A 24457-nucleotide genomic window follows, 5' to 3' on the forward strand; every position below is an offset into this window, starting at 1 on the left:
ACTGCAGAGGAGGCGATCCGGCAGACTCGGCCCGAGGTGGGGGCCGCTCCAGTCCCAGCGCCTTGAAGGCTGCATCTAGCAAGCGGATCTGCAGAAGTTTGCCCTTGCATTTAAAAATAATTTGAAATGGGTGTCCCCACGAATAGGTGATGACCTGCTCCCACAGATAAGCAGTGATAGGCTTGAAGCTTCTGCGCTTGACAAGAGTATAGGCCGCCAGGTCTTGAAAGAGTGCAGGTTGAGGGCCCCAAAACTGCACAGGATTAAGATCTCGAGCTTTGCGAAGAATTCGTTCTTTAATCTGAAAGTCATGCACACACACCAGGATGTCTGGTGGTGGGGCCTTGGCACCCCTCGGCAAGCCAAAGTGATGGACATGATTCAGCTGAATGTCCTGCTCATCCCCTTCATCAAGAACCTACTGGAACAGCGCACCGACGTATTCACGCCGATGGTGCGCGTCCCACCGTCCCGGAATCCACTAACCACAGCAGCATCGCTGAGGAGCAGCACCAGAAGGCCCCCAGGACCACCGACCCCACAAGGCCGCCTCAGCGCAAGGGCTAGCGCAGTCCACCCTCTGTCCACGACCCCTCCTCCTAGCCGTCAGTTCCAACACTCCGCTCAAGGCACCTATGAGCACCTCGCTGCTGCAATCAGTCGATCGAGGTGGGGGAGCCCTTCACTCTGGGTCTCAGTTCGACCCCCGGTCCCACGCACCCAACAGAGGATGCAGCACAGTCGGGCAACTACAAATACCAAGGCAGGGATATGCCAGGACTCTCCTCCTCCACAGCCACAGACCTCCTCTCAGGCCACTCCGAGGGCCTTCCCATACTCTCCCCCCTCCGTCATACCCACAACACCAGCGACGCACACTCGCAATCACAGGCCTCAGGGAGCTCCCAATAAAGCGGGGGAAAGCTGATCTCCAAGGTGCCGCCCGCCGATATACAGGCTGATGTAAGGCCCTGCTATGTCCTAAAGCGCACAAGGCCTCAAGCAGGCAGCACTCTCATAGTCACTGGCCCCAGGGAGCACCCAATATAGCGGGGGAGAAGCAGACCGCCAAAGTGCCGCCCGCCGATATACGGGCCGATATAAGGCTCCTCAAGGACTTCAAAAGCAGCGGGCCGTAGCCAGCCAGCAAGGTCCGCAACCACACAATTCAATGAGGCTGCTACCCGAGGGATACCCACGCCCCCCTGCAGGACCGCCACACCTCCAGGCAGAAGAACAGCAGAGGGCCACAAAGCACTCCACGCACAATTCAGGAGACGAGACCCACCGCCGATGCCACCCGGGGGGGCCTCCCACCATCCGCCAGCTCGCGGACCGAGTTCCGGGCCCCAGGTCAGCCGCCTTCCACTCCTCACCTCGCTCCTCTGCAGCCAGCTTGGCCCAGGCAATACCTCAGTGCTCCACCTCAGCCCGGGAGCGCACACCCGCCCAGCGGGGGTCTCGACGGCCGCATCCGCGGCAAGGCGGCTGCCCGAGCAACTCCTCACCGCCCCGGTCCGAGCTCCTCCACAGGCCCGGCACTCGTGGGCAGGCCGCAGCCCAGTACAATGGCTGCCATGCCGCTGGGCTCAGTGTCGTCCATCCGCCTCCTCCGTTGCACGAGAACGGCGACGGGCAGAGCAACACCTATATGGGAGCGGCCACACTTAGCAGGCAGGGCGTCGCACCACAGTAAGCCGGTCCCCACTCCCCCGCCACGATGGATGCAGGCAGTGTGATGGCCGGACCGCCCAAAACAGCAACCCCCCACCTTGCAGCCCGAAAATAGAGGCACCGCTGGATTCTGGACAGCACACAGGTACAGCAGCGCTCCACGGCCGGCGTGGATGGGCACCAGGGAGGGTGATATTCAAGGCTAATTGTCAGGCGGTGCCGGAGGGACAGGAAAGCACTTCCTACTCTGCCGCCATCTTGGCCACGCCCCTGAAGGTTGAAATTTCTGAGAATCTATTAGTGAACCCTCAAAGGTTGAAATTCTGACACTTTTAGCTGCAGGTTTCGGACCATTTGAATATTCCCTAGCATCAGAGTAGATCTGGAAAGTCTTCAGCAGTACCCCTGCATGCCTGTAGATGGTACTGTGCAGTTCTCTGCCAACGTTGTTCCACTCCTGAAGTGTCATAATAGTAAGGAGTAGGTGAGTGGCCCCTTAACTGTGTCCATGAAGTTGTTTATCAAAACATTTGAATACAGCACTCTTTCTTTATTAATCCATAACCAGTCCTATAAACCAGACTGAGGGCCTTATTACTATCTTGGCAGACAAGATTACTCCGTCATAAACGTGACAGATATCCAGTCCTCCAAATTACAATTCCATAGGATATAATTTCTTGTTTGTGATGGAGTAGCCCATCTGCCAAGATCGTAATCAGGCCCTGAGTGCGTGTGAGAGGTAATGACATGTGCCTGTGAGTAACCGTGCAATACACAGACTTTCTATCCTTAAGAGTCATACATAGATCCATTGAATACACTGCCAATGGAAAGTCTCTACATACCCTGCATTATTTTTCCTTTAAATCAAATATGTACTTTATAGCAATCACTACATAAAAATATTTTTTGTAAAGACTGGAAAAACATAGTTTTGGAAAAACCCTGAGAAACGCCACTGAAATTCATAATAAAGAAACACTGTAAACATGAGAGACAGAGTGGATTTGGTAATTGTTGGGCAAGGTGATTTGATTTAATTAGCTACCTCATTTGGAATGTTCTGTTTGTGAAATTTCTTAGGAATTTATTGTAAAACTCTACCATGCCAAGGAATGGCCGTAGTTCATCTTTGTTGGTTGGAAAGGCTAGATTTATGCTAGAGTTCACCAGGTCATCCTTTGGTTCAGCGCCTTTCCTGGAGATCTTGTGCCCCACATGAGGTATTTATTCACATGCAAATTTCAACTTGGGTGCTTTTACTGTGAGTCTAAAACTTTCAAATTTCTCTAGTATTTTCACAGTCCTCTCATTGTGTTCTGTTTTGGTTGTCCCACATACTTATACATCTTCCTTGTAATAGATACTCCTGTAACGTCTTTGAACATTGATGACATTGCTCTCTGGAAAACTGATGCTGCACATACCAGCCCAAAAGGCATACGTTTGAACCTGTAAGCGCCCATGGGTGTGGTTAAGGCAGTGAGGTGTTGTGACTCAGGATGCAACCTTATTTGGTAATAGGGTGATGCCAAATAGAGGGTTGAAAACCGTTTGCTCCCATTAAGGCTGTGAACATTTCATAAATCGTGGGTAGGGGAAATCTTTCAAACACTACTTCCTTGTTCAGTGCTCTTAAATGTACGCACAATCTCACCTTGCTGTCAGAATGGGAGCTAAGCACTCTGTGGCTTCGACTGGCTCAATGACATTCTGTTCACATAATCTCTCCAATTCGGGTTTAACCACATCATTTTATGTTCACTGGCAGTCTACAGACCTTGGATACAACAGGGGTTGCATTAGGTTTTAACTTACTTTTGTGGATGTATGATTTGAGGCATCCTAATTTTCTGCTAAATACTTCTGGACACGTGTACAAAACAGTTTTCTTTGATCGCTTGAACTTGGATTTGTAGTGAGGCATTAGGGTCAAGAACTACACCTAAGATTTTCTGGACTGGCCATCCTAAAATGTTTTCACCTTTCTCAGACAAGTACACTTTGCTTAGGGTTTTCTTTCCACAGTCCTGAATATTCCCCAAACAGTAGCCTTTCATGGTGTGTTGGCCCCCACACCCACCAGGTTGTATGTCCATGTTATTGAACTGGGCTCTATCTTTGAACTTGTATCTGAATACTGGTCAGAAATAATGGTTAGTCTGGAGCAAGAATCAAACATTGCATCTACAATATCCTTGGGACTACCTTCACCTGACTCATTAATTTGCAAGACTATTTCATCACATATTTCAGATACGTTGGGGCTTTTATACCTTTTCTCGTTTTTCTGGTACCTTCAACATGGAACAAAATGCCCCTTCCTGCCACAACCCTCAGACACAGCCTTCCATTCTGGGCATTCTCCCCAGTTACCCAAATGGCCTGTTATACCACACCTGAAGCACTGCCCTTTGAAGCTCTGGTCATTTGTTTTATTTATTTCCTTCTTCTCTTTCACAACAGTTACCTCCCTCTTATTTTCAAGTGAACTGCTTTTGTTCTCAACTTTTGCTTTTACACTGGACAACCTATATTCTACTTGCTTTGAAACAATTAACACTCCATTAAAGGGGGGGGGGGGTCATCCTTGAGCCGTAATTCTTCGTGTATCCTAGCTATGTTACAATAGAACAACACACTCCCATCAGTCATGCCAACGGATGTTGATACTTTGCTTGAGCCAGTAACGGCCCATGCACTGTGTTGTCCCCAGCGGCTTCTGATTCTGATGACGGCATTCATTGAGATCTCAAAGACGCAAGTGCTACTGCTGTAATTCATGAATTTATATCTTGTGTTTTGATTAACTTGGACATATTATATTTGTCAATCTGTAACTTGGAAGATGTTTTTCTTTTATAAAACCGAATAAAGTTTGTTGATAATAATCACTAGGGGATTCATTTTCAGGGTAGCATGGTATCCCTCACAATAACTCTAGGAGTCACAGTCCACACTATGTACATGCTTTGTTCCCCCTACTTCCAACCTTATATGTACCCCTAATCACCTGCCCAAACCTCTCCCTGCTGATGCCAATGTGGTCCTCCGTCATCCCACAGACCATATTTTTGGCCCCTTTGAAACTGCCCATACAATAAAAATGCTGCAGTTGTAAATACATATCAACTACCATTTGTTGTGTTTGAAACATTTTATTGAATAATAAAAACAAACATAAGCTGATTATTAAAAAAAAAAAAAACATAAGTTGCCATACACATAAGAGACACAAGTAGTACATAAAAATCAACACACTGTAACACAGCAAAGTTATGTAGAGCACAATTCCTAATTTCGGGAAAACTTTAAAGTTCAACAATAGAAACGTCCATAAAGAACAGGAAAGGAAACAAAGAAGGTAGGATACAGTGATTTCATTAATGTAATGCTTCCTACATATAGAAAAACAAATACGAATTATTTTGCTTAAGCAATAAAGTCCTCACATTAAAATACTAAGAGAAATATATTGAACAATGAACATTTCATATGTAATTAGAATTCAATTTGAATATGTTAACCTCCTCAGCATTAATTGACTCATGATTACAATCTGAATGCTTTCTGGAAAGGAACCGCCTCATGGGGTTCAAAATCACATCTTTTCCAACAATAGGATTCAAATGATTGAATTGAAATTCAATTTATTGATTTAGGCCATTTTGGAGATCAACAATTTGAAATATATACAAAGTCCATACACTTTTGTAAAATTGTCACCTAAACTTGAATTCCATCTACTTTTTGATTAAACACTTCCCATTCCAGCAAGCATCACAAGACTATTTGTTGTTATCTTCTCAATTAGTGATAATGTTTCGGCTGGCAACAACAATAAATATGTTTAGAATTTTAACTCCAAAAGCAAAAACATGCCATTTCTGAATCAAGGTGCACAATAAAATGTAGGAACAGAAGGGCATCGTTTGTTGTAGCATTCATTAAGGTTTGACCAGGCTTGAAACTAGAATTCCTGATTTTTTGGGACATTTAAATGTCATATTTTTGAAAGAGTTCTAACAGAGCCAGCACGAGCTCCGCAAAAAATAGAAGATGACTGAATTGAACTTAGAGAAAATGTGCTGATAAGTAATCTATTGATGTAAAATACAGTGGTCAGGCAATGCTTGTGGATCTAATCTATTCAGATTTTAACTCCATAGTTTGTTCAATAAATTGACTGAGCATAATACTTGAAGGTCCATCTCTCAGATCAGTTCTATTACAGTTTTAGTTGCGATAACACTAATAGAGATCATTGATAAATAGATTTTAAAAGCCATGGGTGGAATTGATTCTTGGTCTAAATCTAGATTGTTGTCTGCAATAGAAACCAGTACAAACAGATCAAATCTCAAAGCATTGAATATGTTTATTATAGTGGTTTAGAGTAAACCCAGAAGACACACATTGTTCCTGAAACAAGTGACAACATTTGCAAATATATCTAACAAAACATTAACGCTGGATGTCAGAAATTCTGTCTTTAAGTATTGTGCAAGAGTTATGTGTGATGGTTTTTATTTGATCTGAAGCAACACTAACACTAAATAGGTACATGCACCGGTTATTATTCAACTAACATTATTAGCAAACTTAATTTGGAGGGAATTGAGAAAAATGGCCTCATGTTTTATTGTTAACAAAATCCACTGGTTCAGTAATTCACAGAGTTTGCAAATGCTAAACCCCTTTTTGAAATGTACTAAGCCCATTTAACAATTCAGAATTTGGAAGGGGAATGTTAATAGTTTCCCTTCTGAATATTGAATACATTGTTAAGGTATGTATTAAGGTATGTATTGAGCTTTGAAACCATATGTGGACTGAAAAACAGTAACAGGAGGTAGTAACCCAAGGGGACATTTGTGAATCTGAAAGTAAAATGGGGTGCATTCAAAATGCCTTTATTTAAAAGCTATCACAGACAAAGTAGTGTGCTGACTCTACAAGCAACCACTTTTTACCAAATGGATTATTAGTACATGAACCTCAGTATTTCCTATATTGCAGAAATTTAGTCTCTAATATTTTTGTAATGTTGTGTAAATATTTATTCCTGTTAGTTCCCATTTCAATATTGTCATGAAATGTACCTATTCTTTTTGTCAAACATATTGAAATATCTTTATCACAATTTTCGGGGCATTCTAAAAAGTGTTTTCACTCTCTAACATGAAGCTTCCTAAGAAAAATACTGACCTAGGTCCTGGTTTCTCCTAGATCATTTAGCTTTCTCACTAAAAAAAGCACAATATTGATTTGAGAGAGGTGGTTATTGTAGTCATACGCACTGGGGTTAGTTTAGAAAAGACCAATTCCTTAATCTTTAGAAATAATACTTGGGAAAGTTTATGTTCAATAATTTCATATAATTTACTGATAAAGATATTAGATAAAGATCCCCTAATTTCTTATACCTTGTGGTATCAAAAATATGATAGAATTAACAGACTTCTCTTCTTGATAAATCCAGGTATGAGAAGTTATTAAATGCGATTATCAACTTTCTGTTATTTTAACACATTTTGTCAGTGCACAGAGTATTTTCCCTACATAGATCACATTTCATGCAATGAATGGTCTGTGCTTGAACGTACAATCAAGGGGTAAAAATGCATTTCTACCACATTCAAGAAACCCTTGGGTCTCTGAGGATTACTGTTGCAAATGAAGACCTAGCTAAGATGAAATATCCCTTTAAAAGGACGATTTCCCTCACCCACCATAGTTGGCATGCTTCCTTATTGGGAATCTCCTTGCACCGTGATACAACCCCCTCACTGAGAAGGAGGAGTTCAGGCATATTTTGTTATATAGAAAGGTATACTAAATACCACAATAATGAGCTCAGGGTAGTGGGGGCAGCAGAGTGAAAGTTAAAACTTGCTAAAGGGTATGTGGGTTCCATTATTTGTACACCCCTGGGCCAGGATTAAAAATAGGACACTGTGGGAGAAATATATATGCACTGTTAGAGTCAATAAGAGGTCAACATGTTTCAGCCATTTAACCCTCCAAAGAGGTGTTTGCGGCATTCTTCAGGACTTAATCAAAAGTTCTGCCGCTCAATGAACTCAATCAATAACAAGCATTGTCATAGCCAATAGGTCTCGCCTTTGGGACCTTATAAGTGTTTAGCCATGCATATTCAGTAAAAACGTGAAATAATTACTATTAAAAAATAAAAGAAGACTATAAACTAACTAAGCTAGATGTGACTTTATAACTGGTTAATCAAACGTTTCTGGAGGTTTAGTATATATAAACAACTCCTTTTTTCTATGGTGTGTCATATAAAATTGATGCTATAAATTTTGGTAAGAGTGCACAACGTCAAACAATTCAATACTGCTTTTATATCAATTTACATTTGAAAGCTTGAAGTGAAAGACAATTCTAAATGGCATTTGGTTATGAGTAGGCGCTAATGACTATTTTCGGATGACAATGTAATTAGCTTTTTTTGTATAAGATGTGTTAAAAGTATGGGAAGGGAAAATGGCTATTTTGGCCAAATGCTGCCCTTTCTATATGCTTGCGAGTTTTAATTTGTAAACAGAATCACAATTTGTTATGTGGTACACTGTAATGTTAGATTAATCTGTTTTACCCTTCTGATAAGCAAGGGATGACGATGAACTGTTTTTTCGTCCCTGGTTTTAAATGGATTCAGGTTGGAACAGATGAGGTGTTGGTTGACTTTACCTCAGAAAATGGTTGTTTCCCGCATGCTGTTTTCATGCGACTTAAATCCCTTCAGTGGAAGAGGCGGCTGCATGCCTGCATATATGGCCAGATCAGTACTTGGTTGTTTCGGTTCTCCAGTGGGGCTAGAATAGAAGCTGTTAAGGGCAGGGGCTTAGCTTCCCATTGGTGCAGCAGGTGCAGTGGCACCAGGTCCCAGATGTCCTAGAGGCCCACTGAACCCTGATAATTGCTGTTTGTCACAGTTCAAACAGAGGCCTGACGGGCCCACAGAACAATGATTATTGCTGTTTTCCACAGCCCAAATAAAGGGCAGAGGTCACATTTCCTTTCTTGCCTTGGGGCCCAGGGCACACTGGCTAGGCCACTGGTTAAGGATGCATTGAGGAAGAGGTGGCGAGACAGGTGGATTATCTAAACAGCTCGACGATGACTTCATGCCTGGGTATTAAAGTATTCATTGCAATTAAAGACTTAAGCAGGAATAGATCTCATAATATAGGAAGGCCTGTGTACAAATGCAGCTCGATTAGCGGCTGCCTTTAACTTCTCACTTATCACTTCTCCTAATTTACAGTTTTATATTAGATGCAGACATAAATCGTGACCTATGAATATGTTTATCTATCTTTAGGTTCAAATGACCCATCTTTTCCATATGCAAGTATCAGACAGGTCGGGAACGCCTAATGGCGTTGAACTTGATAAAGCCACATTAATCACTGGTCTTGAAATACAAATGGCAGCATTAGGCACGCAGAGGTGTAATCTACATAATCTCATTATGTTCAGGGTACGGGGGAGTATTTAGGGCATAAAGCACTTTGACAAAAACATTTCTGCCACCATAGAAATTCAATCTTCCTTGTCCTACCATAGTATACAAGTAGTACCACATTCTTTGTATACCTGAACTAAATAGGCACACAAAATAGTACCGTATTTAAAGGCCCAGTTCAGAATTACATGGAAGGTGCACTGTCCCAGACTACACAACGGTGCAGTTTTCAGTGGGTGCTATCATTCCACACAGGGAGGAGCACACCAGATTATGCTGGAAAAAACATGTGGTGCCCCAACGTAGGCGCAGTTGTAAACCACCAGTCTGCTTACATAGTAAAGCGTCTAGCCGTTATTAAGTTAGGTGGCACGTTTCCCCTGCAGGTGGTTGGGGTCTGTCACCATCCTGTCAGGTGGGGGGTATACAATCAGTGTACCTCCTGACTGCTTGTTTGCCTTTTCGCCCGTGTCAATAATACAGTGCAGTCCTTGGAGGAGTAGTCAATTTGTATTCATGAAAGACACTTGTGTTTCTCGGATGTGTAATCCCCAGATGATGCCTGAACTGTTCCCCAATGGGCTATTTGTACATCGTATTGAATTGTATGGTCTTTTGAACACTATTAATAATATAAAAGAAAGATTTAGTGAGTGTTTATTGCCCTCTATGTCACTCTACTTCTAAGCACCTAATACAGCTTGTACAGTGCTTACTGTCATCTGCTCACTTACATTATGCTTATTATGCTTAATATAAATAGTGCACAATTTAGGCGTTTGTGTCTGCCTACAACGTGGACCTGATACAAATAGCAGTACCTACAAGGTGGATGTTACAATTCAACAAGAGTTTAGGATACGCCAGCACAGATGACTTTGCATCAACATTACGGGGCATCAGTCTTGATGGCAAGCCAACTTAAAACTTATCAGTATTGTATACATTATTATCAGAGACTATACTTGCCTCTTGGATACAACTTTATAACAGAATTTTATTAATTTGTGTACAGTTGTGTGTATACAATAAAACAACCTCCCCACCATAATTGATCTGTCTATTCATCTTTTTGGGATCTGGAGTAGCATGCTACTCGCCGAAAAGCACTTCAACACTTCATCAGGGGTAGCAAGCGTTATATAAATGCAAAACCTTCCCTCTTCTATCTCCCCACAATCTTTTTTAACCCAACTAACAGACCAACATGTCCAGCTCTCATATACATTTTATATTTCCCTATACTAATTCACCACGAATCATTTTTGGATCCTATTCATCTTTTTGGGATCTGGAGTAGCATGCTACTCGCCGAAAAGCACTTCAACACTTCATCAGGGGTAGCAAGCGTTATATAAATGCAAAACCTTCCCTCTTCTATCTCCCCACAATCTTTTTTAACCCAACTAACAGACCAACATGTCCAGCTCTCATATACATTTTATATTTCCCTATACTAATTCACCACGAATCATTTTTGGATCCTAGAGTAGTGTGCTACTTGCCAAAAAAGCGCTTCAAAGTTCGTATGGGGTAGTAAGTGTTATGTAATCTAAATACATTACAATTACTGTTTACATCGGGCTGCACTAACACGAGGATAGAAGGAGAGAGGGGATTAGAGTTTATCTGCCCAGAACAAAGCATACTACAGAAAGTGTGTGAACAGTCTATATGTTGTGCACCTGGCAGAGAAAAACACAGCAGAGGTGGGAAGAAGGTAGGTAATCTGATGGTCAGACCTATGTGGAAAGAGGCTATCACTTTGGGCAGAAAAGAGGGCTTACACAGAGGACTACTTTGTTTGGATGGACAGCAAGAAAGGGAGGTCTGGAAGATAAGCCTGAAGCTCACTCATCCTGCCAGCAGAGGTGATGGCAAGCAAAAAAGCAGTCTTCAAAGGAGGCGAAGAGGACAATTATGTAGGCGCTAAAAAAGGGAGCACACATAAGATAAGTGAGGTCAACTCCCACTAGGGCATTACGAAAGGAGAAGGAGGAAAGAGATGAGTAATGCACTTCAGAAATCTGTTAACAATAGGATCGATGGCCAAGCTCAAGAGCTCGGGGTACCAGACTTGGGACTGATCGCGTTTGATCTTCTTCAGCAATCTTGGCAGAAGTGGTACAGGAGGCCGCAACTCCACTCGCAATGAAAAGGGTCGCCGAGCGACAGCCGCTTTGGAAACTCTAACACGCAGAACTGCTGACATTGAGCGTTCTCTTCGGTGGCGAATAGATCTAACCAAGGCTCTCCCCACTACTGAAAGAGACCTAGCACAACCTTCGAGTGAAGATGCCATTTGTGATCCATCATGCACTGGCGGCTGAGTTTGTCCGTCCTGGCGTTCAGTGAACCTGTTAAGTGTTGAACCACCAGAGATCTGCCCTGATGTTCCAGCCATGTCCAAAGGCGAAGAGCCTCTTGACATATGGTCCACGACCCCACCCTGCCCTGTTTGTTGCAGTACCACATGGCGGTGGTGTTGTCCGTGAACACCTGCACCACTCTTTCTTTGACAGAAAGAAGGAATGCCTTCAGTGCAAGATGAATCGCCCGGAGCTCCAGAAGGTTGATGTGGTGCCTGGACTTCGCCGGAGACCAGAGGTCTTTGATCTCCACCATTCCCATATGGCCGCCCCAACCCAGGAGTGACGCATCCATCACTACTGTGAACTCAGATCGGGGGAGGATACAGCCAAAACTGTGCTGTGTCCAGAACCGCTCCGATGAAAAGGAGCTTATCGGTTGGAATCAGGTGCGACTTCAGCACGTTAACTGAGAACCCCAGCAAATGCAGGAAGTCCGTCGTAGTCTGGAGGTGGGTGCCTTCAACAGCCAGTCGTCAAGATAGGGGAAGACTGGAACCCCCTGATCTGCGCAGATGAGCTGCGACCACCGCCATCACTTTCGTGAACACCCGAGGGAGGGGGGGCTGGTAAGGTCAAAGGGGAGCGTGGTAAACTGAAAATGCATGTGGCCTACCGTGAACCGTAGGTAATGCCGGTGGGCAGGCAAGACGGGGATGTGAAAGTAAGTGTCCTTCAAGTCCAACGCTACCATCAAATCTCCAGGTTCGAAGGCAAACAAGATCTGAGCCAAGGTTAACAACTTGAACTTCTCCTTTCGGAGAAAGCGGTTGATGTCCCTGAGGACTAAGCTAGGATGCAGGCCTTTGTCCTTCTTGGGTACCAAGAAGTAGTGGGAGTAGCAACCCGACCTACTTCTGGCACAAGGATGCATTTGACAAAGAGATCCATAACTTCCTGGAAGAGAAGGGCCAAATGATCCTCCGACATGGGATGAAATCACCACAAACTGCATGACCCTTACGCACTCCGCTGCTTGCGGAACTCCGCGTTGACCGCCAGAGTTTTTTAGTCACTTTGCGGAGTGCCTCACTGAGGAACTCCGGATAGGCTTAATCTTATCATGAAAAAATAGATATCAGTCATATGTTAAGAAACAAGGGTGTGTAGAAACCTTTTGGGTGGAGTAAAATTTAAGACATTATTATTGTGATTTTTTGGGCAATTAGTTGATTTTTGCAAGCACTAACACTTCTCTGCGTAAAGTAAAGACCTTGAGAGTTTTGTAACTTTCAGATACTCAAATTGTGGATTCTGTTGCAATTAAAAATATTTCCAGGCCTGAAATTTCTTTGGAGGTTGCATGCGGGCAGCCTAAGTTATCCTGCAAGAGTTTCTTGATGAATTCTATTGCAACTACAATATGTGCTCTCTCATGTAAAGTCAGGTTGTTAGAAGCTTTTCTGCAACTCAAGATACGCCTTACTTTTCACCTGGTGTGGATGTATTTCTCATGTTTAGTGAAATCTCCTTTCTGAGTATAACGGTTCTGGCTTTTCCCTCCTGTATATGGCTTTAGTCCAGAGTGAATTCTCTCATGTGAAATGACATTGTATTCAAGACTAAACCTTATCTGACATTCAGAACACACATAAGGCTTTTTTACCCCTGTGTGAGTTCGCTCATGTCAAGTGAGAAGTAATTTGTAACCAAAACATTGCTTGCATTTCGAGCACTCCTAAGGTTTTTTCCCAGAGTGGGATCTCTCATGAAGCATAACACTGTCTTTCAGATTCAACCTTTTATGGCATAAGGATTTTCTCCAGTGTGGAGTTTCTCATCGTGAAATAGCATTTTTCTCTGCAGCTTTTCTGGCATTCAGAGCACTCATAAGGTTTTTCATCAGTATGAAGTTGCTTATGGTTAGTGAGGCTGTGCCAATCAAATAGGAATTTCTGGCATTCCCAGAAATTGGTAATGTTTTTTCCCTGTGTGCGTCTGCTCATGTAGAGTGAGATTGAGTTTAAAATTGATGCTTTTCTGGCATTCGGAGAACTGAATTATTTTGATGGTGTGTTTTCTTATGGTGCTTGTAACCATCTCTACCTCTGAATCTTTTCTGACATTTAGAGCACTGATAATTTATTTATATAGTGTGGATTCTCACATGTTCAGTGAGATGAGATTTTTGGCTGAAACATTTTTGGCATTCGGCGCACTGATAAGGTTTTTCCCCAGTGTGGGTTCTTATATGCTGAGTGAAACGATATTTTACACTGAAACATATCTGGCATTCGGAGCACTGATAAGGTTTTTCCCCAGTGTGGGTTCTTATATGCTCAGTGAGACTGCTTTTTACACTGAAACATTTCTGGCATTCAGAGCACTGATAAGGTTTTTCCCCAGTGTGAGTTCTTATATGCTGAGTGAAACGATATTTTACACTGAAACATATCTGGCATTCGGAGCACTGATAAGGTTTTTCCCCAGTGTGGGTTCTTATATGGTAAGTGAAACTGCTTTTTTGATTGAAACATATCTGGCATTCAGAGCACTGATAAGGTTTTTCCCCAGTGTGGATTCTTATATGCTGAGTGAGACGGCTTTTTTCACTGAAACATTTGTCACATTCAGTGCACTGATAAGGTTTTTCCCCAGTGTGGGTCCTTGTATGTTTAGTGAGCCTTCTTTTGTCACTGAAACATTTCTGGCATTCAGAGCACTGATAAGGTTTTTCTCCAGTGTGGAATCTGACATGTGCAGTTAGAAGTGATTTATCTTTGAAATCTTTTGGGCATTCATAGCACTGATAAGGTTTTTCCCCAGTGTGGGTTCTTATATGATAAATGAGATGGTTTTTTTGGCAGAATTTTTTTTTGCATTCAGAGCATTGATAAGGTTTTTCCCCAGTGTGGGTTATTGTATGTCGAGAAAGATCTCTTTTGTTACTGAAACATTTCTGGCATTCAGAGCACTGATAAGGTTTTTCCCCAGTGTGGGTTCTTATATGCTCAGTGAGACTGCTTTTTACACTGAAACATTTCTGGCATTGAGAGCACTGATAAGGTTTTTCCCCAGTGTGGATTCTTGTATGTTCAGTGAGATATCTTTTTTCATGGAAACATTTCTGGCATTCAGAGCACTGATAAGGGTTTTCCCCAGTGTGGATCTTTGTATGTCGTGTGAGATCTCTTTTTACACTGAAACATTTCTGGCATTCGGAGCACTGATAAGGTTTTTCACCAGTGTGGATTCTCATATGCCGAGTGAGACTGTTTTTGTCAAAGAAACATTTTTGGCAATCGGTGCACTGATAAGGTTTATTCCCAGTGTGGGTTCTTCTATGCAGAGTGAGACTGTTTTTGTCAAAGAAACATTTTTGGCAATCGGTGCACTGATAAGGTTTATTCCCAGTGTGGGTTCTTCTATGCAGAGTGAGACGGTATTTGTCACTGAAACATTTCTGGCATTCAGAGCACTGGTAAGGTTTTTCCCCAGAGTGGGTTAATGCATGTCGCCATAGATTCTGTCTGAAACAAAACCTTTTCTGGCATTCAGAGCACTGATAAGGTTTTTCCCCAGTGTGAGTTCTTATATGCCGAGTGAGACAGCTTTTTTCACGGAAACATTTGTCGCATTCAGTGCACTGATAACGTTTTACCGAAGTGTGGGTCCTTGTATGTTTAGTGAGGATTTTTTTGTCACTGAAACATTTCTGGCATTCAGAGCACTGATAAGGTTTTTCCCCAGTGTGGAATCTCACATGTGCAGTTAGAAGTGATTTAAGTGTGAAATCTTTTGGGCATTCAGAGCACTGATAAGGTTTTTCCCCAGTGTGGGTTCTTATATGATAAATGAGATGGGTTTTTTGGCAGAATTTTTTTTTGCATTCAGAGCACTGATAAGGTTTTTCCCCAGTGTGGGTTATTGTATGTCGAGAAAGATCTCTTTTGGTACTGAAACATTTCTGGCATTGAGAGCACTGATAAGGTTTATCCCCAGTGTGGGCTCTTCTATGCAGAGTGAGACTGTTTTTGTCAAAGAAACATTTTTGGCAATCGGTGCACTGATAAGGTTTATTCCCAGTGTGGGTTCTTCTATGCAGAGAGAGACGGTTTTTGTCACTGAAACATTTCTGGCATTCAGAGCACTGGTAAGGTTTTTCCCCAGAGTGGGTTAATGCATGTCGCCATAGATTCTGTCTGAAACGAAACCTTTTCTGGCTTTCAGAGCACTGATAAGGTTTTTCCCCAGTGTGGATTCTCATATGCTCAGTGAGATGAGATTCACGGCTGAAACTTTTTAGGCATTCAGAGCACTGAGAGAGGTTTTTCCCAGTGTGCATTCTCTCAAATTCAGTGAGATGAGATTGATGGCTGAATCTTTTTTGGCACAGGTAACTTTTTTCTGCAACTTGGGTTATTTTGCTTTGATTGGGGCGGGTTTGAACACTGAATTTGTTCTCACAGCGCGTCTTTTTATAAAGTGTATTCCAAGAGTTAATATCTCTACGTTTAGTTTTCTCTTGCTTATATGCCACAGTAAGAGTGAACCCGATTTTAGAGTCGGGCTTGTTTAGATAATGTTCAGCACTTATCTCTAAAAGAAATTGTGTGTAATCTTCTTAACACTTGAATTGAGCAAAATATGTCTGGATGCAGCCCTGTAACACTTGTCGAAATGTTTGTAGCAGATAATAGTCTTTTGGTTATAGCCTCTCCGGCAGCAACTTATTTTGTGACTGAAGTTTTTCTCAAATCTATTAGTATAGGTTCTTAGCAATGCAGTGATAAGGTGTTAGTCTGATATTTAATGATTAAACTGAGAAGTCCCTTTTTGCACTGACGTAATGGCAGTAACTGAGGACATTAAAACATGCACAGAACTATTGTGGATCATTAGTCGCAGAACATCAGCTCCTTTTACCCTTTCTTTGTTTGGTGTAAGGTTACGGTTTGCAGTTCTGAAGACGAGAATTTATTTACATTAGCTATAGCGCAACGGTGCTAATTTAATCAGTTTTACACATCACTCCTGCACAACAGATAAGGTTGAGGCGATTTACATAGAATTACAGAACAGTACACAACAAAAGGGAACAATCTGAGATGGTCATGAACACAATAAAGTGGTGAATTGTTAAGGTTTTCGCCAGAGTGAGCAGAGTGGGTGAAGGTGTTTTATCCCGAGGCAGACAGTCTCAAACTTGTGTAACTGGTTAAAAACGGTTGTTGAACAAAGGTGATTTTCCAATCTTCTGGTTGTTAATGTGTCAGCTTCGGAGTCTTCTTTCAGCGTCTTTTCTTTGATGGTCTGCAGAAGAAATCTTTTGTTATAACTTTCTTTTATGCAGTGTGTGCTTCCTCTCTGCAATTACATGAAGCTTTAGATGAACGTTATTCAGTCATGCTGAGGCAATTTGTCTTTCTGATCATATTTAAGATGAGGATGCTGTGATTGGTCTTTCTCAAAACAACGAACAAGGGCTTTGACTCACCTCCAGTAAAGCAGAGTCTATTAATAGAATCAACAAAGAAGATGCCAATACTGAATCTAGATTCAACCAAACCTTTTTGTATTCAAAGCTAACAAACAATCAATTATTAGCCGAATATTGGAATTTATCCATGGATAAATTCCAATATTCGGCTAATAATTGATTGTTTGTTAGCTTTGAATACAAAAAGGTTTGGTTGAATCGTGATTGGTCTTTCTGGCATTATTTCTGATGCTGTGTGCACAGATATGACTTTGCTCTGGGTAAATGAAATGCAAAATTATAGACTTCACTTACAGTTATAGTACTTTCCTCAGCTCCCACTTCCTCGCAACACCTAGGTTTTGGAAATTTATTAAACTTAGAATGCTGGATGTGCTTCAGTTTTTCAAAATAATCCTTCTTATGGCACTAACATTCAGTTGCCTGGTGCTAAATCTTGTTTTCTTCGTCCATAATTTCAATCACCTACAGTATTAAAATTAAATAGTTAATACATGTAAATTTCCCCAAAAATAATATACAAGCAAAATCAATGCAGAATTGAAGAATTTTGACAATGTTGAGCTGTTCTTCAGACAGAGCACAGTGTAGTATGGTAGCCTGAGAGTACTTGGATGTAGAAGTGAGGATTTGTAGATTTTTCAACATTGTATTAAGCTCACAAAGGGTACCTGTACCCTAAGGCAGAAAGTAAAGACATATGGACTGGAACCAAACAGATATTTAAAAAAGAATACCATTAATTTTTTTTGTCAAACATATTTGTATTGAAAGTTTCGACAAAGTACATCATCTTACATTACCATTTAAGTCATTACATGAATGAGATTGAAAGGACCTCACAGACATCGTTAAAAGTCATGCAGACCGTTAGGGTCGGACCCTGGCCAAGACATTGTGGATTGCACATTGAAGGCTTACAGCTTCTAGCATAACAGGGCCCGGGTATGTCCCCGCTCTACACAGAGCGCGACAGGTAAATCAAGCATTTTCTCATCGATATCCGTGGCAGCTTTATCTGAAGTTTGACTGCAGCAGGGAAGTTGTGTAGACATTACTATAGTGGAGTAAAAACGGCTCCCAACCGTGGAGCAGTGAATGAGAAAGAACCAGACAACTCCTTCCCACCCCCACCCCCCTCCCACAACATGGTGGCGGCATGAAAGAAAAAAAGAAAGTAGGGAACACAGAAAGAAACATGAATTGTGGAGGGTTTGAGAGATTGTACTTCATAGTTGGAAGAGGTGAAGTGCTCTGATGAAAGACGGGCAGACAGCAGAAGGCAGACCTCGGGAGAGAAAGGAGACCAGGAAGCCCCATTTGAATTCAACATTTGTAAACTCATCTTTGAAGATGTCTGACATCCGCTCTAAACTAAGGAACTTCCATAATCTAGAATGCCAAAGGGAAATCACCTGGGCTTCTCTCTTTTTCCATGCTGCCGCCTGCGTAGTCTTTGCAGCCTTTATACAGAGCCACATGATCTGTTTGTCCGCCCGGGTTTGGTGTTCTAGGGAAGGCCCAACAGAATATCCGCCATGGTAGTCGGTATAGGGTACCCCAACATATCTGATATGGGCGAGAATTTCTTACCAGTAAGGCCCTATGTTTGACAGTCCCACCAAATATGCTGAGAGTCTCCCAGGAGTCCACAACCCCTCCAGCACCTATCAGAACACCCAGGAAAAATACGTCAAAGTTAGGAGGGGTGAAGGTACCAGTCTATCATGGTTTTAAGGTGTGCTTCCCTGAGTTTGACGGAGTGGTTGAATTTCGTAATATCAGACCAGAGATGGGACCACTCTTCGTCAGTAATATCCCGCTGTAAAATGCCCTCCCATACTGACATGTAGCGTGGACGAGGGCAGAATGAGGTAGTAAGGAGAAATTTGTATATAAAGGAAATCGTGCACCTCATTGACTTCGCCTTAGTGAGGACGGATTCAAATTTCATCAGGGGACGAGTAGCCGCCTCCCGGACCTGTGGCGTGAGGGCCCAATGTAATAGCTGCTGGTGACTGTATCTCTCTTAGTTCTGTAGGTTGTACTCCCGTTTACAGCTGTGAAAGGGAAGGGGACCTGGAGGGTCACACCAAGTGTGCCCTTATTTAAGGCAGAGGACTGTCATGGGTTTACCAGATAGAGCGATGGTGGCAATGCACCCTGTTGTAAGGATCAATAGCCTGATGAGATCTTTGCATCATGGTCAGTGGAGTGGCTTCCTACTGACACACCCATGTAATGCTCCATTTCTTTGCCTGTGCCCAGACTTTGCGCTAACATCAAGTGCGTGTTTAGGGTGTTGGTGTGCGTAGCATAAAAGCAATGTGAGAGTGCGACAGAGTAAACTGCATCTCCTGCCTGCCAGTTGTGTATACAAGTGGGACCATCTATCCCTCTTTTATACCCCAGTTCAAAGTCCTCTGTTACCAAGGAATAAAGTGCTCTACAAAGTACTCAGGTGCCTGCTGTGCCACCAGGGATGGTGTCAGCCTGACAGTCTATCTAAGTTGAGGGGACATCACCGGCAGGCTGAATTACTTAATGGAGAAGCTGTGTACCTGTCCTGAAGAGCCTGGAAGTCTGCCTAGAAGCCTGCCTGCCTGGTAAGAAAGGGAAGGGAGTTTGACTATCCAGCAGGAGGACAAGGCTGCCCTGGAAGAAGCAAGGTCCGACACATCCCCGGTATCTGTAGGGCGGGCCGGAAAGCCATCCAGCAGGACCAGCTAGTCTGAGGGACCCCCCCACTCAGACTCTCCCAACAGTTCAAGGCAGAAAATAAAACTCTATGACAACGTGATTGTTGAGGCCCAGTTGGACGATTGTGTGCTGCCAACCAGCCCGTTCAAGGTTGCATTTGCCAAATTCCTAACACAACAGGGTCTGAATCTACTGGCTTCCTGGAGAGCCTGTGTTGGGCTTTTAGCCGCTGAATTTCTGACTACTCTGTGTCAGAGGCCCATGAGGGACAACAACTACTCTAGTGTCGAACACCCTGTTCGAGCTTATGCTTGTGGTCCAGCCGGCCACAGTGTGGGCTCAATTGCTGACGGTCAGGCCTCCAGAGGGGCTGCACTTACCGACAGGCCGGGTGTGACTGCTACCTTGGGACTGCTGATCTTCAGGCAACTGCAAAGAAAAGACAGAGTGGGTGCCCTATTGAATGCAGCCCTACATCCAGGACAAAGGCCTGCTGGTGGGTCACTGCTCTCTCGAGTCTTCGGGCGTGCTATTCAAGTGCTGGGATACAGGAAAGAGACCCAGACAAGACTGACTCATCCTGAGAAAGGATAAGACTATTACGACAGAGCACACACCCATTGGGGTGACTGGAGTGACAGAACTGGCCCTATACTATATTCACGATACTCCTAAATGCCCCTAGAGGGGAAGAGGGTATCAGAACCGGACGCACCTGTCTGCAGCACATGGTAGTCTGGCATGCCTGCACTATCTTTTCACCCAGACTGTCCATAAAGATGATTTTAGAGCGACTACGCACATAGCAGGGGGAATCACAGACCATTCGCTGGTGGAGGTGCAACTCGATGCTCTGGTTGTGGACTTCATCCTACCCTCAAGGGTTGATCCGTGATATTTAAAAGACAAGACGTCCAAAGCTCGTATGAGATGGAGCAGAATTCTATTTTTAGGAGAACGGCCAGCCTGTTGAATCAGCTTGTGTGCTATAGGGTGAATTCAAGGCAGTGATTTGAGGCCAGACACAAGCCTTGGTTGGGGGAATGCCAAAGGAATGTAAATGGAAGTGCGAGGCTCAGGACAGGGAATGTGCTTTCCTGGAGGCTTGCTTGGCAAGTGGGGAATCAGTTTCTCTCCCATTACACCATCAACTGAAGCAGCACACATTAAGAGCACTAATGGAAAATAGCGTGAACTCAAAGCCAATAAGGTGCTTGCATGGCTAGAGAGACGAGACAAAGGACGGAACTGGATCCTTGAGGTTAATGACAACAAGGGGATGGAAATACTGGGAGAGACTTCCTGAAAGACCTGACCCTGCCGATGCTAACGAATGAGGACCGAGACGCACTAGACCAAGACCTGACAGTAGACTAAATAAATAAGACAATAAGAACCTTGCAAACAGGGCAAGCGACGGGGCCTTATGAGCTCCCGTTAGAATGATACAAAATCATGATGGATAAAATCAGGGAGTACCTCCAGAGTAGGTTTCAGACTGCCTGAAAATAAGGGTGTCTCCCGGAGGACCAAAGAACGTCTGAGGTGGCGGTCATCCCAAAAAGGACGAACCAGCAACTGAGTGTGGGTCTTATAGACTTATCTCCCCGCTTAATATTGAGACTAAGGTACTTGCAAACGCCCTGGGGATCTGCCTGCGGACAGAAATTGCAACAGTGGTTCATCCTGATCAATCGGGCTTTATACCACACCAGGGAACGCGCTTAAATATCCGACACCTTAATGGAGTACCATATGCAATAGGAGATTCCTTTGCTGAACCAGTAGCGCTGCTGTTAAGCTCTTGTTTGTGGCCCCTCTAGCGCGCATGGGCGTCAATAATACAGTCTACCAATCTTTGCCGTCCGACAGGGATGTTCCTTGTCTCCTATGCTCTTCACACATGTTTGGGTTCACCAGGACCTCTCATATGGGATATTCCTGTTGATCAGGATATAATATCAACTGGAAGAAGTCCTTAATATTCCTGTTGGTGGCAGGGACCCTGCGGCTGCACTCTAGGTGCACAGTTAGGGTGGCACTACATGGCTTTAAATATTTGGTTGTGTTCATTACAAGAGAGCACAGGCAGGAACATACTCCCGAAATTAAACCGTCTTCGCTGGGATGCCCCACACTTGCGGGCGCTCCCACTCTCCTTACTGGGCCGGTTGGCCCTATTTAAAGTGATGACCCTCCAGGGTCTCCTGTACATTGTGCAAAAAATGTCCTTTAAGATCCCACCAGATATTTTTTTTCAAAAGGTAGTCTGAGAACTTCGGCTCCTGTTGTGGGATGGCGGCACGTCACGCTGAGTAAGTTGCAGAGGGGAGTTTATTAAGATGGACTGGCGGCCTGGAGCATTCACAAGTTTTACTGGGCTACGCAGCTGGTGGCAGTCAACAACTGGGTTTTTGCGGACTGTGAGGATCTTGCTTACCGGGTAGATAGATTGGCCATGGGCAAGAGAGGTTACCCCACCCCGGTGCTGTATCGAAGAAAGTATGAGTGCACTCTATCTACTCATACCCAAACATTGGTAAGGGCGTGGAAAGAAGCTACTAAGTATTTAGGCTGGGAAGGTAAGCTGACTGAAATTACTCCACTGTATGATGGTGATCTCTTAAGTGCAGCGGGAGTATTGCAGGGCTTCACAAAATGGGGATTGATTAGCTTAGAACGGCCGGGCGATGTGTGGAGGGGACAGGCACTTGTGTCCTTCACCATCCTACAACAAAAGTATAAATTAGGTGACTAAAAACGGTTCTGACATTTGCAGGTGGCCACGCTCTGCAAAGTCACATCCGGGAAGGGGGGCAGTTGCCTGATGCATCCCCACTGGAGGACCCGCTATTAATTGATCCCCTGACCAAAAAAGTAATCTCAACCATCTATAGGAAGTTGAACTACAATTCTCTGGATGCCTTGGGGATGCGGAGAGCTGTGCGGGAGAGGGATCTAGGAAAGCTTGGCGATGGCGATTGTGTTGAGGCCATTCAGGGTGTCAGGGAGTTGGCAATTAGAACTCATTTTTGTCTAATTTAACTGCAGATACTGATACTGCCAAATCAATTACCCTGTTTACATTAAAGGGCAGCTTGAACTCAGAGCTCAACAACAGACTCGATTGAATAAATGACCAGCACACTGCTTATCGTGCCAAGACACAGGTACTTTGTAAAACTCTTTTTATTGAACGAATGCTCAATCGATAGTGTTAGCCACCACAAGTGTGGAAGGGTATGCTCAGATGTGAGTCCCTTGCTCACTGCACCATCAGGATTCAAGCAAGCCGGGCCGAAGACGGCTGTAATGCCAGAAACCGGTCCCCGGAAGCTTGTTTCCTTTCCAGTAAAGAATTGGCTTGGTAGTTTGGTCTGCCCTGTTCCCATGATGCACTGGTCCAGGGACAGACTAATTTGCATATAGCCAGGTTCTGAACTGGGATGGTGCAGTGAGCTAAAAAACGGTGATGGATCAAGCCCTGATCTTTTGACTGGGTAGGATTGTTCTGCTTAATTCAGATACTCTGCCCAACACCACCCCCTTTTTGAATCGTTTTAGCCACCACAAGTGTGGAAGGGTATGCTCAGATGTGAGTCCCTTGCTCACTGCACCATCAGGATTCAAGCAAGCTGGGCCGAAGACGGCTGTAATGCCAGAAACCGGTCCCCGGAAGCTTGTTTCCTTTCCAGTAAAGAATTGGCTTGGTAGTTTGGTCTGCCCTGTTCCCATGATGCACTGGGCCAGGGACAGACTAATTTGCATATAGCCAGGTTCTGAACTGGGATGGTGCAGTGAGCTAAAAAACGGTGATGGATCAAGCCCTGATCTTTTGACTGGGTAGGAGTGTTCTGCTTAATTCAGATACTCTGTCCAACACCACCCCCTTTTTGAATCGTTTTAGCCACCACAAGTGTGGAAGGGTATGCTCAGATGTGAGTCCCTTGCTCACTGCACCATCAGGATTCAAGCAAGCTGGGCCGAAGACGGCTGTAATGCCAGAAACCGGTCCCCGGAAGCTTGTTTCCTTTCCAGTAAAGAATTGGCTTGGTAGTTTGGTCTGCCCTGTTCCCATGATGCACTGGGCCAGGGACAGACTAATTTGCATATAGCCAGGTTCTGAACTGGGATGGTGCAGTGAGCTAAAAAACGGTGATGGATCAAGCCCTGATCTTGTGACTGGGTAGGAGTGTTCTGCTTAATTCAGATACTCTGTCCATCACCACCCCCTTTTTGAATCGTTTTAGCCACCACAAGTGTGGAAGGGTATGCTCAGATGTGAGTCCCTTGCTCACTGCACCATCAGGATTCAAGCAAGCCGGGCCGAAGACGGCTGTAATGCCAGAAACCGGTCCCCGGAAGCTTGTTTCCTTTCCAGTAAAGAATTGGCTTGGTAGTTTGGTCTGCCCTGTTCCCATGATGCACTGGGCCAGGGACAGACTAATTTGCATATAGCCAGGTTCTGAACTGGGATGGTGCAGTGAGCTAAAAAACGGTGATGGATCAAGCCCTGATCTTTTGACAGGGTAGGAGTGTTCTGCTTAATTCAGATACTCTGTCGATCACCACCCCCTTTTTGAATCGTTTTAGCCACCACAAGTGTGGAAGGGTATGCTCAGATGTGAGTGCCTTGCTCACTGCACCATCAGGATTCAAGCAAGCCGGGCCGAAGACGGCTGTAATGCCAGAAACCGGTCCCCGGAAGCTTGTTTCCTTTCCAGTAAAGAATTGGCTTGGTAGTTTGGTCTGCCCTGTTCCCATGATGCACTGGGCCAG

The sequence above is a fragment of the Lissotriton helveticus genome, chromosome 1_2 (genome assembly GCF_964261635.1).
Source record: "Lissotriton helveticus chromosome 1_2, aLisHel1.1, whole genome shotgun sequence".
Classification (NCBI taxonomy): Eukaryota; Metazoa; Chordata; class Amphibia; order Caudata; family Salamandridae; genus Lissotriton; species Lissotriton helveticus.